At 48.3% G+C, this 13,553-nt stretch overlaps 2 non-coding genes across 2 annotated transcripts; one reads left to right on the top strand and one right to left on the bottom strand.

Annotated features, from left to right (window-relative positions):
* Positions 1–1,008: 1,008 nt before the first annotated feature.
* Positions 1,009–1,081, bottom strand: TRNAA-AGC (transfer RNA alanine (anticodon AGC)). Its single transcript has one exon. It is a non-coding gene; the product is annotated as a tRNA-Ala (tRNA).
* Positions 1,082–5,264: 4,183 nt separating this feature from the next.
* On the top strand, positions 5,265–5,337 carry TRNAK-UUU (transfer RNA lysine (anticodon UUU)). Its single transcript has one exon. It is a non-coding gene; the product is annotated as a tRNA-Lys (tRNA).
* Positions 5,338–13,553: the final 8,216 nt, after the last annotated feature.

Raw genomic sequence — 13,553 nt, 5'->3', positions numbered from 1 at the left:
ACTAACCCCACTTAGCCGCACTGGGGCGCTTAGCTTCTGCCCTGCCTTCCTCAGCTTGACTATCCTCTTTTGCCCGATTCCTGCCTCACTTCCTGCTTTGGCAAGTCACACAAAGGAGGCCAGCAGGAAGAGCCGGCCTCCATAGGCCAACCTCCAAGGGCAGAGGAAGCCAAGCCACAAGGCTTCAAAGGTGACCGGCCAAGATCCTCTAGCTTTCCCCTGCTGATGCCAAGACCTTTTCCTCAGCTAATTTCACCACTTTCTGCCATGCAGGGGTTGGGGTTATCACAGGTGTTACCCAAAACTGGGCCAGCTAGTAAGCGTAGGGAGGACTAATGACCCACCAGAGTTTGGTAGAAAACAGCACATTTATTATACTAACAGCTAAGCTCAAAATAAGTAGGGGTGGGTGGGTGCGGGGGTCACACTCGCACTCGCATACTCATGCTCTCAGGACTGGCATGGCACTGGAAATGTCAGGATTCTGCAAGGTAAGTGTCTCACGGTGCAGCTTTGGATGGTGCGATGAAGGTAAGTCTTCCTGAGGCACAATGAAATACAACGCAGAGAACCACTGGCCAGACAGTCCGGGCAAAGGGCATTCACTGGAGGTACAAGCTTGTGAGTGCTCTCCTGAGCACATGGCCCCTTCCCCTTTTAAGGGCCTGCACCTCATGGCCTGCGACTAGAGATGACTTGGCTGCATCTGGTTGGTCACACTCCACCTTGGGCAGTGTCCTTGCTCTGGGTGATTGCTGCCTAATTAGAATCGCAGACACCTTGTCTACCTGGGAGCTCTTCTGCTCTTCAACCAGCCCATTCATCCCTCAAGCATTCCAAGAGGGAGCGGGAGGGAAAAAGCCACTTCACAGACATTTAGAGAGGGAGAGGGAACAAAAGTGGGAGCAGGGGAAGTATAACAGACCTTTTGAGCATACAAATCATTGCTGCTGCTGCAACAACAACAACAGGGACAGGCTAGTAGAAGCTGGGAAAATTAAGCCCTCATGTTTCTGCCTGGTTTCAAACCAGGGATCTTTTGCATGCTAGGCAAACATGATAACCATTACACTGCAGAAACTCTGTTGCAGTGCTCTGCCCCACCCTTCATAAGAATATAAGAATGGACATAATGGGTCAGACCAAAGGTCCATCCAACCCCACATCATATCTGCCAACAGTGGCCAATGCCACGTGCCCCAGAGGGACTGAACCTAACAAGTAATGATCAAGTGATCTCTCTCCTGCCATCCCTCTCCACCCTCAGACTAACAGAGGCTAGGGACACCATTCCTTACCCATCCTGGCTAATAGCCATTCATGGACTTAACCTCCATTAACTTATCTGCAAAAAGAAAGAGGAGTACTTGTGGCACCTTAGAGACTAACAAATTTATTTGAGCATAAGCTTTCCTGGGCTAAAACCCACTTCATCTGATGCATGCAGTGGAAAATACAGCAGGAAGATTACACACACACACACACACACACACACACAGAGAACATGAAAAAATGGGTGTTGCCATACACACTATAACAAGAGTGAGCAGTTAAGGTGAGCTATTATCAGCAGGAGAAAAAGCCTTTCATAGTGATAATCAGGATGGCCCATTTCCAACAGTTGACAAGAAGGTGTGAGTAACAGTAGAGGGACAAATAAACATGGGAAAATAGTTTGACTTGGTGTAATGACCCATACACTCCCAGTCTTTATTCAAGCCTAATTTAATGGTGTCCAGTTTGCAAATTAATTCCAATTCAGTAGTCTCTCGTTGGAGCCTGTTTTTGAAGGTTATTTGTTGTAATATTGTGACTTTTAGGTCTATCATTGAGTGACCAGGGAGATTGAAGTGTGTCCAACTGGTTTTTGAATGTTATAATTCTTGACGTGATTTGTGTCCATTTATTATTTTACTTAGAGATTGTCTGGTTTAACCAATGTACATGGCAGAGGGGCATTGCTGGCACATAATAGCATATATCACATTGGTAGATATGCAGGTGAATGAGCCTCAGATAGGGCAGCTGATGTGGTTAGGTCCTATGATGGTGTCCCCTGAATAGATATGTGGAAAGAGCTGGCAACGGGCTTTGTTGCAAGGATAAGTTCCTGGGTTAGTGTTTTTGTTGTGTGGTTGCTGGTAAATATTTGCTTCAGGTTGGGGGGATGTATGTAACAAGGACAGGTCTGTCTCCCAAGATGTGTGAGAGTGAGGGATCGTCCTTCAGGATAGGTTGTAGATCCTTGATGATGTGCTGGAGAGGTTTTAGTTGGGGGCTGAAGGTGATGGCTAGTGGGATTCTGTTACTTTCTTTGTTGGGCCTGTCCTGTAGTAGGTGACTTCTGGGTACTCTTCTGGCTCTGTCAATCTGTTTCTTCACTTCAGCAGGTGGGTATTGTAGTTGTAAGAACACTTTATAGAGATCTTGTAGGTGTTTGTCTCTGTCTGAGGGGTTGGAGCAAATGCAGTTGTATCTCAGAGCTTGGCTGTAGACAATGGATCGTGTGGTGTGGTCTGGATGGTAGCTGGAGGCATGTAGGTAAGTATAGCGGTCTGTAGGTTTCCAGTATAGGGTGGTGTTTATATGACCATCGCTTATTAGCACTGTAGTGTCCAGGAAGTGGATCTCTTGTGTGGACTGGTCCAGGCTGAGACTGATGGTGGGATGGAAATTGTTGAAATCATGGTGGAATTCCTCAAGGGCTTCTTTTCCATGAGTCTAGATGATGAAGATCTAGGGGGGGAGGCGCACAGAGGAACAGCTCCCAGCCCCAGCTCACCTCCGCTCTGCCTCCTCCACTGAGCACACAGCCCCGCTCTAAGTCTCCTCCAATTGGCACTGCATGCCTGGGCGAGGAGGAGAATTAGAGCAGCACCAGCGTGCTCAGTGGGGGAGGCGGAGCCAAGGTGAGCTGGATGGGGAAAACCCAGGCAGGGTTAGCTGCCGTGGGGATGAGGGAGAGTCTCCCCAGGTGGGGTTAGCTGCCATGGGGGGACAGGTGGACTCTCCCAAGGCAGGGTTAGTTGCCATGGGGGGACAGGGGTTAGCTGTAATGGTGAGGGGGGTAGCTGCTGCAGGGGGGACTCCCCAGGTCGGGGGCTGAGTTAGCTGGGTGGGGGGTGCAAGGTGGAAGTTTCACCTAAGGCAAAAAACTTCCTTGCACCGGCCCTGCCTGCTGCCCTTGGCTCCAGGCTGGTTTTTCTGGGGAGGGGGCGTGGAATTGATTTGTTTGCTGTTGAGAAGGGAGCCAGGCCAGTTCTCAGGGAATGAGAACTCTCAGCATCTTCCCAGCCCAGCCCAGCCCAGCCCAGGCTGCGGCCCTGTCCCAGCCCCTGTTCCCCTGGGGGCCCTGCATGTTTGACTCTAGAGCAAGCCTGGAGCAGCCGCTGAGGCAGAGGACAGCCTGGGCTGGGCAGATGCTAGGAGCAGAGCACCAGAGGCCTCTACTGGCTCCCTCCTCAGCAGCAAACAATCAGTCCCCACCCGCACCCTGGGACAGCAGCCTGGAGCCAAGAGCAGTGCCCAGTGAGGGTTTCTCTTTTTCCTCTTCCTGGAGTGAGCAGGGATCTGGGGGCGTTTCTAGCAGGGCAGTTGGAAGTGAATTGGGGAACCAGCTTTTAATAACAGGCAGCTCAAGTTCTGACTCCTTTTGTTACAATTTTCTTTATAACGTAAAATAATTCAAAAGTAAAGGGGCAGGAATGGTTGGAACTCTTTTCTCCCAGGCATAGAAAAAAACCGCTTTTTGGCTTTTCATGATACAGGAGTCGGGTTCATTCACTGTGCAGAATCAATGTGCACAGAAGCCTGTTGTGTTTCATTTCTTAGGTTCTGCTGCCATCATATAGCCATTTCCTTCCCCTCCTTTCTGTCCAAAGCACAGAGCCCAGTTCCTCCAGGGAGAGGAAGACATCTTTCTTCTTTCCTCTGTGGCAAATTGCCAGTACTGTTATGCTGGGTCTCACACTTTCTCTTCTTTGGGGAAGGTTCAGGGCACCATTGCTTGCCTCTGAACCGGTATTTTAATTACCCCACTAGTGTCCTTGAGGAGGGGAGTGGAGAGGGAGGGACCTGGGCCCACCCTCTGCTCCAGGTCCCAACCCAGGGGCCCTGAGGTTTGTGGTGAACCACTTGAACTAGCAGTTCCTTCCCCTGGGCTACTTCCCTCTCCTGCCCTTCAGCTTGTGAAGGGGCTTCTTGCCCTCCTTCTACACAAGCCAGGTGCCCCTTACCTAGGGTTTCTTTTGGATTTCTCAGCCCACCACAGCACTCCTCCAAACTTTCCTTTTGTCTCTCTTCAAAACTGTTCTCTTCTCCAACTCCTTCAAACTGCTCTCTGCTCCAACTCCCACGCTGTCTGGCTGAAACATGACTGACTGCTGGTGCTCTAATTGGCTTCAGGTGCTCTAGTTAATCTATAGCAAACTTTCCTCCCCTTGCAGGGAATAAGGCTCCCTGCTAACACTCTCCTACTGCCCTCTGGCCATGCTGTATCACACCTTCCTCAACAGCTCCTTCCTTGGAGAGCCCTTTGCTGGGGTCTGGGTGGGGAACAGCCGTTTCTGAGGATTAATTTCACACCATATTTGGGGTTGATATATAGATTTTACAGCCAGACTAGATCACTAGGTACCTCTGCTTTGACCTGATTCAGAACAGAGTATAGAGAATTTTACCCAGTGACTCCTACACCCACCCCAAGATCTTCTGGCTGAGTGAGGAGGGTTCATTCAGAAAGTCATCGTGTTTGGATGTGAAGGTATGAAATGATGGGGAAATTGGCCCCTCATTCAAGTTTAAATGTTGTAACTTCTACATTTAGACCAGGGTGGCCAAGCTGAGCCTGAGAAGAAGCCAGAATTTCCCTATGTAACTGCCAAATGTGCACCTTTGTATGCAACTGCTGAGTCAATTGTGAACCTTCCCATCATTATCATTATCCCTTTGAAATAACGATGGTGATGGACACTTGGCTCTATATCCCAGTGTGCCCTGCACGTCTACAGGCTGCATTAGCCAATCCAACCATTCGGCACTTGCAGATGGGCACCTCTGTATTGTGCCTGAGTCTTGAACAGCTATGAAAGGCTGGTGCTGGTAGATGCCAATATTTTCCCCCTCTTTTTAACCAGCACTAATACCAGGCCAGGCCAGGCCAGGGCTGGGAAGAGAGAGAAAGCAGCAGGTTTCCCCTATTGTTTCCTGCTCACTTTTTCTTGATTAGCTTCACCTGTACACCAACTTGCACTTTTCCTGTGTGAGCCTGGCTAGCTCAGTTGGTAGAGCATCAGACTTTTAATCTGAGGGTCCAGGGTTCAAGTCCCTGGCCAGGTGATAAACTTCTTACTATTATTGTGGAAATCTGGCTTTCTGGAGTCATCTTTGGTGTTACTGCAGTAAAGAATCCTGTGGCACCTTATAGACTAACAGACGTTTTGGAGCATGAGCTTTCGTGGGTGAATACCCACTTCCTCAGATGCATGCAGCAGAATTATAGTGCATGCATCTGAGGAAGTGGGTATTCACCCACGAAAGCTCATGCTCCAAAACGTCTGTTAGTCTATAAGGTGCCACAGGATTCTTTGCTGCTTTTACAGATCCAGACTAACACGGCTAACCCTCTGATATTTGGTGTTACTCTTTCTCTTCAGAATTTTGCCTTTCCTAAGAAGGGCCTTTGTGTGTGTGGGTTTGAAGAGGCAACTTCCTGACATCCCCTCTGTCCTCACAGACAGGAGAAATAAAGTCCTCTGGGAATATAGCATGTTCCTCCGCTGTACACACAAACACACAGAATATCTCTAAGGAATTAGAATCACCTGCTGCCTTCCCCTGTCCTGCTGGATCCCCAAATGAGGATGCTCTTCAGCCCAAACCCATGTCCCCTCTACTCTCAGTGCCCCTCAACCCCTCCTATGCACACTGCTCCTCAGTCCCAGCCACAGCCTACTCCTCTTCACCCTTCTCCTCTGTCCCAACCCACAGGCCCCTTCTCCTCACACTGCTCCTCAATCCCAACCCACAGCTCCCTCCTTTCTTCCAGCAGCAGGTGCTTCAGACCCCTCAGGAAGATTTTCTTGCAAGGTTTCATGTATGAATCTGCATGTGGATTTTACAGTACGCTGGAAATATGCTGGGTTGCTTGCCGAAATGATCACTTTTGGCTGGTTTTGGATTCCCAGTCTCCTTGTTATTGGAGCAGGAGAAACAAAGGGTTGTTATCCTTGATGTGTGAATCAAGGACTCAACCCTGGGTGCAAACTAAATGAGCTGCCTACAGATTCTGGCAGCCACAATGAGCATTTGGTGTGAGCTCAGACCTGCCTCTGTCCCAGAGGGAGGGGGTCATCTGGAAGGGGCTTGGACCACTGACCTATCAGCTCTTAACTCCCAGACTTTCAGTAACTCTATTATCAGTGCCAGTGAGTGTAATTTAAACCATAAGAAAAACCACACTGGGCTAGACCAAAGGTCCATCTAGCTCTGTATTTTATCTTCTGACAGTAGCCAATACCAGGTGCTCTAAAAGCATCTCAACAAGGCACCATTGGGAGTTGAACCCAGGATCTCCTCTTTACAAAACAGGTACTTTAACCAGCTAAACCATGGTGCCTGCCTGTGACTAAGGTACAGTGTCTGCTCACATTTGACTCCCTGCAGCCCCACCTGGGCCTGACAAGCTTTGCTGGTGTTTGGATTCTGCAAAGCAGAGAAGCAGGTGAGATTTTCCTTGCAAGGTGTGTGTGTGTGTGTGTGTGAATCTTTGGCCAGGTCTGCACTATAAAGTTATTTCAGCAGAATTATATTGCTCAGGTATGTGAAAAACACACTATGCTCCCTCAGTTGGCAACTTGTGGCTTGTGTACACACTGCAATGCCATGTCTGGCAACAACACTGCCCTGTTTTGGTGACAAAATAAAACCACTTTGATGAGAAGCCTAGAGCTTTTTGCAGCAAACTTAAAGTGACAGAGTGTCAGTGTAGACGCTGCTGTTCATTATATCACCATAACTGGTCTCTGCTAGTATCCCACAATGCCCTCTGTGAACTCGCCTGCCCTGCATTCCTGCTACAGAGCCATGGGCCCCTCCCCTTTCATAGCTCAGGGAAGTTCTTACAGCTGAGCCTGCTGCTCTGCTCCGGCAGCCAGGAGCAAATCACTGCCGTGGAATGCTGCTCTCTCCCACACTGTGAACACAGAGCAGTGTGGCGGGAACTTCCTTATATTGAGGGGGCCCCAGCATCTGAACTGTGACACGCCCAGGACACCCCTTCCCTTGAGGAGGCTCTTACCTTCTAAACAGGGATGTCTGTTTTCTAGTAAAATCAGGAAAAGGCAAGGAGAAAACTCGAAAGAGGTTCCTCCTGGCGCTCATGTCCATGAACCCAAATACTCTTTCAGTCCTCAAAGAGAGACCTTGAGAAGAAGACTTGCTGAAGCAAAGACACAGGGGTCTCTGAGGTTTCCCTGGCCCCTCGCCCCTGTCCTGCCTGGCTGATGTCAGCATCTCTTTGTGAGGTCACCACCTCCCCACCACCTTTGACAATAGTCTGAGGTCCTGCAAAAAGCCTTTGTGATGTCACTGCCACATCCCTCCCTTGCTGTGCCAATGTCCTGCCCCTGGCCAGGCCCTTTGGAGGTTTGAGCTACTCCCTGTGGATCACCCCACTCAAGGAGTGTTCGTTCTAGGAAACCAGTTGGCTAGACAGTAAAACATCAGATGCTGCTCCCAATGCTACACTCAATTTTTCAGAAATTAGTCAACTGTATGGCCAGAAGAGACCATTAGAGCATCTAATCTGACCCCCTGCATATCACACGCCTCCTGTATGACACAATAGCTACTTTTGGGGCAAACACATTCCAGAAAGGCATCTAGTCTTCATTAAATGACATCAAGAGATGGTGAATCCACCACTTTCCTTGGTAGCTTGTTCCTGTGGTGAATCATCCTTGCTGTTGAATTTTTGTGCCTTATTTGTAATATGAATTTGTCTCTTTTCCCCTTCCAGCCATTCGGGCTTGTTATGCCTTTCTCTGCTAGATTAACGAGCCCTTTCATACCCAATCTTTTCCTTCCATTAAGGCACTTCAACACTTCAATGAAGTCACCTTTCAATCTTCTTTTGATAAGCTAAACAGGTTGATCTCTTTCAATAGCTCACTAGAAGACGTTTTTCTCCAGCCCTCAGAAAATTTGGCGGCTCTTTGCTGCCCCAGCTCCAATTTCACATCTTTTTCAAATGAGGACACCAAAACTGGAGGCAATATTCCAGTATCAGTCTCACTGATGCCATGTCACCTCCTGTGACGTTATTGACATAATCTGTAACTGCATAGATCACCGTTGCAACCACTGTTCTATATTTGCAGCTAATATGGTAGAAAGGTTATCGTGTAAGGGGTCTATAAAGAGGTTCTGATTGGCTGATTATAATTATGCTATCTCTAGATATGTATCACTTTTGTAGTTAACGTTATGAATATTGGCTCTATGCTGTCCGTATTTCAAACTTGTGCTCTGCTTCCGGGAAACATCCCAGATAAGTTGGTGTCAGTTCTGCCTAGCCTGCTTGATGGCCCATTAAGAACCATCAGCTATACAATCGACCCATTGAGAGAAGGCAGATACGCCTTGTGACTCAGCAAGGTATGCAGGGACCTGCCTATAGACAGAACTCAGATTTTTCTATGCCACGTGCTGGATAGAGTGTCCTTGAGACAAAGAAAGCAAAGATCACATGGTAAGAGACTATAAAAGGCTGATGCCTTGTCTCCATCACTGCTTCATATCTCTGAATGGACTTTGCTGCAAACTGAAGCTCTCTACAAAGGACTGAATGACCCATCCCAGCTGTGGATGGACTCCAGAGACTTGATTTGAACCTGCAGTTTATTCCATCACTGCTAGAAGCCTGAACCAAGAACTTTGCCATTACTGTATGTGAAGGGTTCAAATCCATGTGCATTTTATATAGCAACCTGGTCTATGGATTGTTCCAGCTCTTTTCCAGACCCAAAGTCCAGCGTATGGTCAAGGGACCAGAGGGCTAGGCAATCGTGATCAGCTAAGAGAAAGCTGGGGTAAACAGAAAGCCTTGCTTGCTAAGATAGACCTGGTCAGCAAATTCCCAGGTGTTGGAACTAAGAACTAAAGAATTGTGTCTTATTCAGAGATGCAGATTGAACAAAGAATCTCTGTTTCTATTGTGTTTGTTTCTTCTGTAGGGAGATCCAACCTTGAATTTATGAAAAGTTGGCACATGTCAGTATAAGATATCGCATCCTTCCACCTCCCTTCCAAGGGACCAATGCCTTCCTTTAGACACACAGAAAACAATGTTTATTGCTATATACTTTCACTGTTTCTTTGCTTTAACCCCTAGGAATGTACCTGGTGGACAACCAAAGGAGTTGCTCCATTCCTATGGACTCCAAATCAGAATTCAACATGTATGTTTTATATTAATAACATTTTATCAAAGTATTCATTAAATTTTAACTTGCTAACTTGAGACCACGGTCGGAGACATTATATACCTTGTTAACCATTGGCTAATGTGCTATCTTGTCTTGCTGCAAAATCTATCCCGAGGTGTGGCACTGCCTACCCTGTCACTTTCCCCCGCCCATGGAAAATCTATATATTCTATTGCAATCAATTGATTGACAGTGTCTCCAAGCCTAATAAGCAAGGTGACACTTCACCAGCACTGTGTGTAATAAACTCCTATGCTTGACCTCTACACGGTGTGGATTTATGTCCTTCACTGGTGAAGCTAGTAGTTTATAAACCATAATAGTTTTACAAGTCGCTGTGATTGTCTTCAGTATAAGTTACCATCAAGTTTATCATAAAAGTAAATTAAAGTTTATCAGTTGTTATATAAGGTTACAGGTAGGTTGAGGTTAGTAAAATACGGTGAATCAGTGTATTAGTATTACATAGAGAATTGTATTTGTTGGGGGTGGTTACAGTACATATAAAGTTGCTGGGCAATCAGTAATAGTAGTGTTGCATGTGCTTGTGACTATTTTCAATATTATTTACCTTTTATATGTGCACTTATAGGAACAAGCAGTTATTGTATAGTATTATTTGGCCTTGTGCTTGTCTCCGGAATAACTTGCCATTTGTATTAATCTTCACTCAGTGCTGGTCTTTAATTCTGTTTTTCTTATTCTGTCTGTGTTGCCTTTATAGTCATAAGTCATTAAAAACCTTTCTGAAGGAATAATTAGCTGTTTAGTTTCTCTTTTGCGGACACTGCTCAACCTCATTCCATCTGTGTTGGGTGGTGGGAAGTAGCGATCACCCAGAGCCCCACTCGGGCCCTGACGGGAGCCCCCCCTAGGGCTCTGACATGTGCCTCCTCCTTCCATTAATCTCCACAGCCACATTCTAGACATGGGTATGGTGACCTCCCTGGGGATCTTGACAGCTTTAGCAGCTTCTCGGTGGCTATTTTCCTGCTCACAGCCACTGTCTTCTTCTCATGCCTTGTCCTGGGGGCCCAGCTGCTGGGTGACTGGGAAGGAGCCAAAGTGCTGGTGACTTTATCCTGCACCAAGTTGCCTTTGCTCATCCGACTCCTGAACTGCAACTGGACGTGGCTCTTGTTCTTCTGCACAGCACAGCCCCTGGAGAGGAGGGATCTGCAAATGGACATTCCTATGATCCCTTTGTTTAATTGATGAAAACATAAACTAGACACTTAAAGGATTGGAAGTGATTTCAGCTGCTGGACAGCTCAGCTGGGTTTTTATTCATTTGCTCAGGAAAATGCTGAATGGTCAAATTCATTTCAAGCTCCCCATTCAGTGGATCTCCTGAACATAATGGAAATGGATATGAATGTTTTCATTTAAAAAAGGCTTCTAAAGGGACACTTGGATGATTTGATCTGCAGTCAAACACTCTACCACTGAGCTATACCCCCATAACAAAGCTCTGTTAGAATCTGTGATCTTAAGGACCTTGAAGGACAGACCCTGCTTCAACCAGCTCCTTTTTCATTCCCAGACCATGGGTGGTTTTAAAAATGAAGTTTGATTAACCTTTATATATACATGTAGGCACCATGGCTTGCACACCCACTGATATAGCTTCCCTCACTGACACAGCTACCGCCTCTCAGGGAGGTGGATTAACTACACAGATGGGGCAGCTCTCTCCTATCAGCTTAGAGCATCTTCAGTAATGCGCTACAGATCTGCTATTGTGTGTTCTACTTCAATCTCCCTGGCCTCACAATAGCAGATCTTAAGGTGGCCATCCTGCAGAAAAAAAAATTCAGGGCCAGACTTCAAAGAGAAACTGCTGAGCTTCAGTTCATCTGCAAATTTGACACCATCAGCTCAGGATTAAACAAAGACTGTGAATGGCTTACCAACTACAAAAGCACTTTCTCTTCCCTTGGTTTTCACACCTCAACTTCTTGAAGAGGGCCTCATCCTCCCTGATTGAACTAACCTCGTTATCTCCAGCCTGCTTCTTGCTTGCATATATATACACTTGCCCCTGGAAATTTCCACTACATGCATCCGACGAAGTGGGTATTCACCCACGAAAGCTCATGCTCCAAAACATCTGTTAGTCTATAAGGTGCCACAGGATTCTTTGCTGCTTTTACAGATCCAGACGAAGATGACTACCCCTCTGATATTTGTGGTTAATGACATTGCTGTAGCTTGTTTATTCCTTGCCTGGATAATTCAGACAGTCCCTTTCCCATCATATCGCCAGCACATCAGTGATTCCAACAGCAGGGCAGCTTTTCTCTGGGGCACCGAGATTTTTTGGGGAGTTGGTGGCTCCTTTCTTTCCTCACCCTGGAGTAAACTCAGCTTTTTATTCCATCCTTGACGATTCATGGAATAACAGCAGCAGCATGAAGAAAGAGGAGCATGAATATCTCACTGCCAGGGAAAAGTGGCCACTTCCCATCTGTTTGGCCATTGCCATTGCAGAAGAGAAGGTTTCAATGGAATCGAATGCCCTGGCTCAGACAAGAGACACAGGAAGATTTTGCTGTCCATGGATCCATGCAAAGGAAATTGTGTCTCTGTGTGAAAATAGGGAGGGAAATGAAACACCCACATGGTGGTGTCTAAGGCAGAAGGGACCCCTATAGGATTAGAACAGGACACGTTCTCAAGCAGCATGTTTCTTACTTTGCCCATATGTCAATTTTGATTATTATCGATGGAAATATTTTGCCATTGGGCTGTGTGTTTACACTGGAATTGACATTTACCAACAAACACGTAATTCTTCTAAGCCTGCCTAGTCTGCCGGTGGTGAGTTTAGAAGGACTGATTCAGTCTTCCCAATTCCCATGCAGGCCTGGGCTCTCCATGCTATCCACTTCCCACACTGCTGGGATCCTTCCCTGATCTCCCCTCAGACCTCTGCGCCCCAATTCCACTTCTGGGATCCCCTTCTAGGATTGTCCAAATGCCCTGCTTCCTCCCCATCCCCTCTGAGCAAAAGCTCTGCATTATTCCCACACTGGGAATTGAACCCCAGTCATGTGCTTGAAAACCAGGAATCCTGACCACTAGACCCTATGATTGCTAGGTTTGTCTACTAAGACAACCTCTCATAAGGGCAGCAGCGCCACCCAGTGGGGCTTGCACACAGGGCTGAATTAACCCTTCAAGCACTGAGGTTTTCCCTATATCCATTCCCAGTACCTGTGATCAGGAAACAGACATCAGGGCTCCCACGTGCTGCACAGACCATGATTGAAATCGAGACCCCATATTGTGCAAGGTGCTGTACAAACCCTGGCCAACACTGGGACACCTAGGGGGTTCCCCTCAATTTCTCTGACCCTCTGCTGCTGTCTTCTAACTCCATCTGGATCACCCTCCCCTCTCGCAAAAACCCACCTTTCCAAACAGTCCTTCTTTCCCCGCCCCCTAATTCTGCTTTCACACCCTGGGACCATCTCCTCTCCCCTCCCAGTTGAAGCAGAGATGGAGGCAACTCCAGCCACTGGAGACAGCCCCAGCGAGCACTGAAGCTCCCCCAAGGCTGGTGTTTGCAGACACAGGACAGGAGCAACTGGGAGCGGTGGGTGCTGGGAAGAAGGAGGCAGGAGCCAGGAGAAGAAAAACCAGAGGTTGGGGGCAGAGCAGCTCCTGGGGGCGGGGCTCTGGCACAGCCTGGGGGTGGGGCAGCTCCTGGGGGTGGGGCTCTGGCCCAGCCTGGGGGTGGGGCAGCTCCTGGGAGCGAGGCTCTGGCACAGACCAGGGGAGGGGGCAGCTCCTGGGGGTGGGGCTCTGGCACAGACCGGGGGTGGGGCAGCTCCTGGGAGCGGGGCTCTGGCACAGACCGGGGGTGGGGCAGCTCCTGGGGGCGGGGCTCTGGCACAGACCAGGGGTGGGGCAGCTCCTGGGGGCGGGGCTCTGGCACAGACCGGGGGGGGGGGGGACACAACTCCTGAGGGCGTGGCTCTGGCACAGACTGGGGGCGGGGCAGCTCCTGGGAGTGGGGCTCTGGCACAGACCGGGGGCGGGACAGCTCCTGGGGGCGGGGCTCTG

The sequence above is a fragment of the Gopherus flavomarginatus genome, chromosome 24 (genome assembly GCF_025201925.1).
Source record: "Gopherus flavomarginatus isolate rGopFla2 chromosome 24, rGopFla2.mat.asm, whole genome shotgun sequence".
Lineage (NCBI taxonomy): Eukaryota > Metazoa > Chordata > Testudines > Testudinidae > Gopherus > Gopherus flavomarginatus.
The sequence above is the reverse complement of the archived record's forward strand: the minus strand, read 5'-3'. Positions and strand labels throughout refer to the sequence as shown.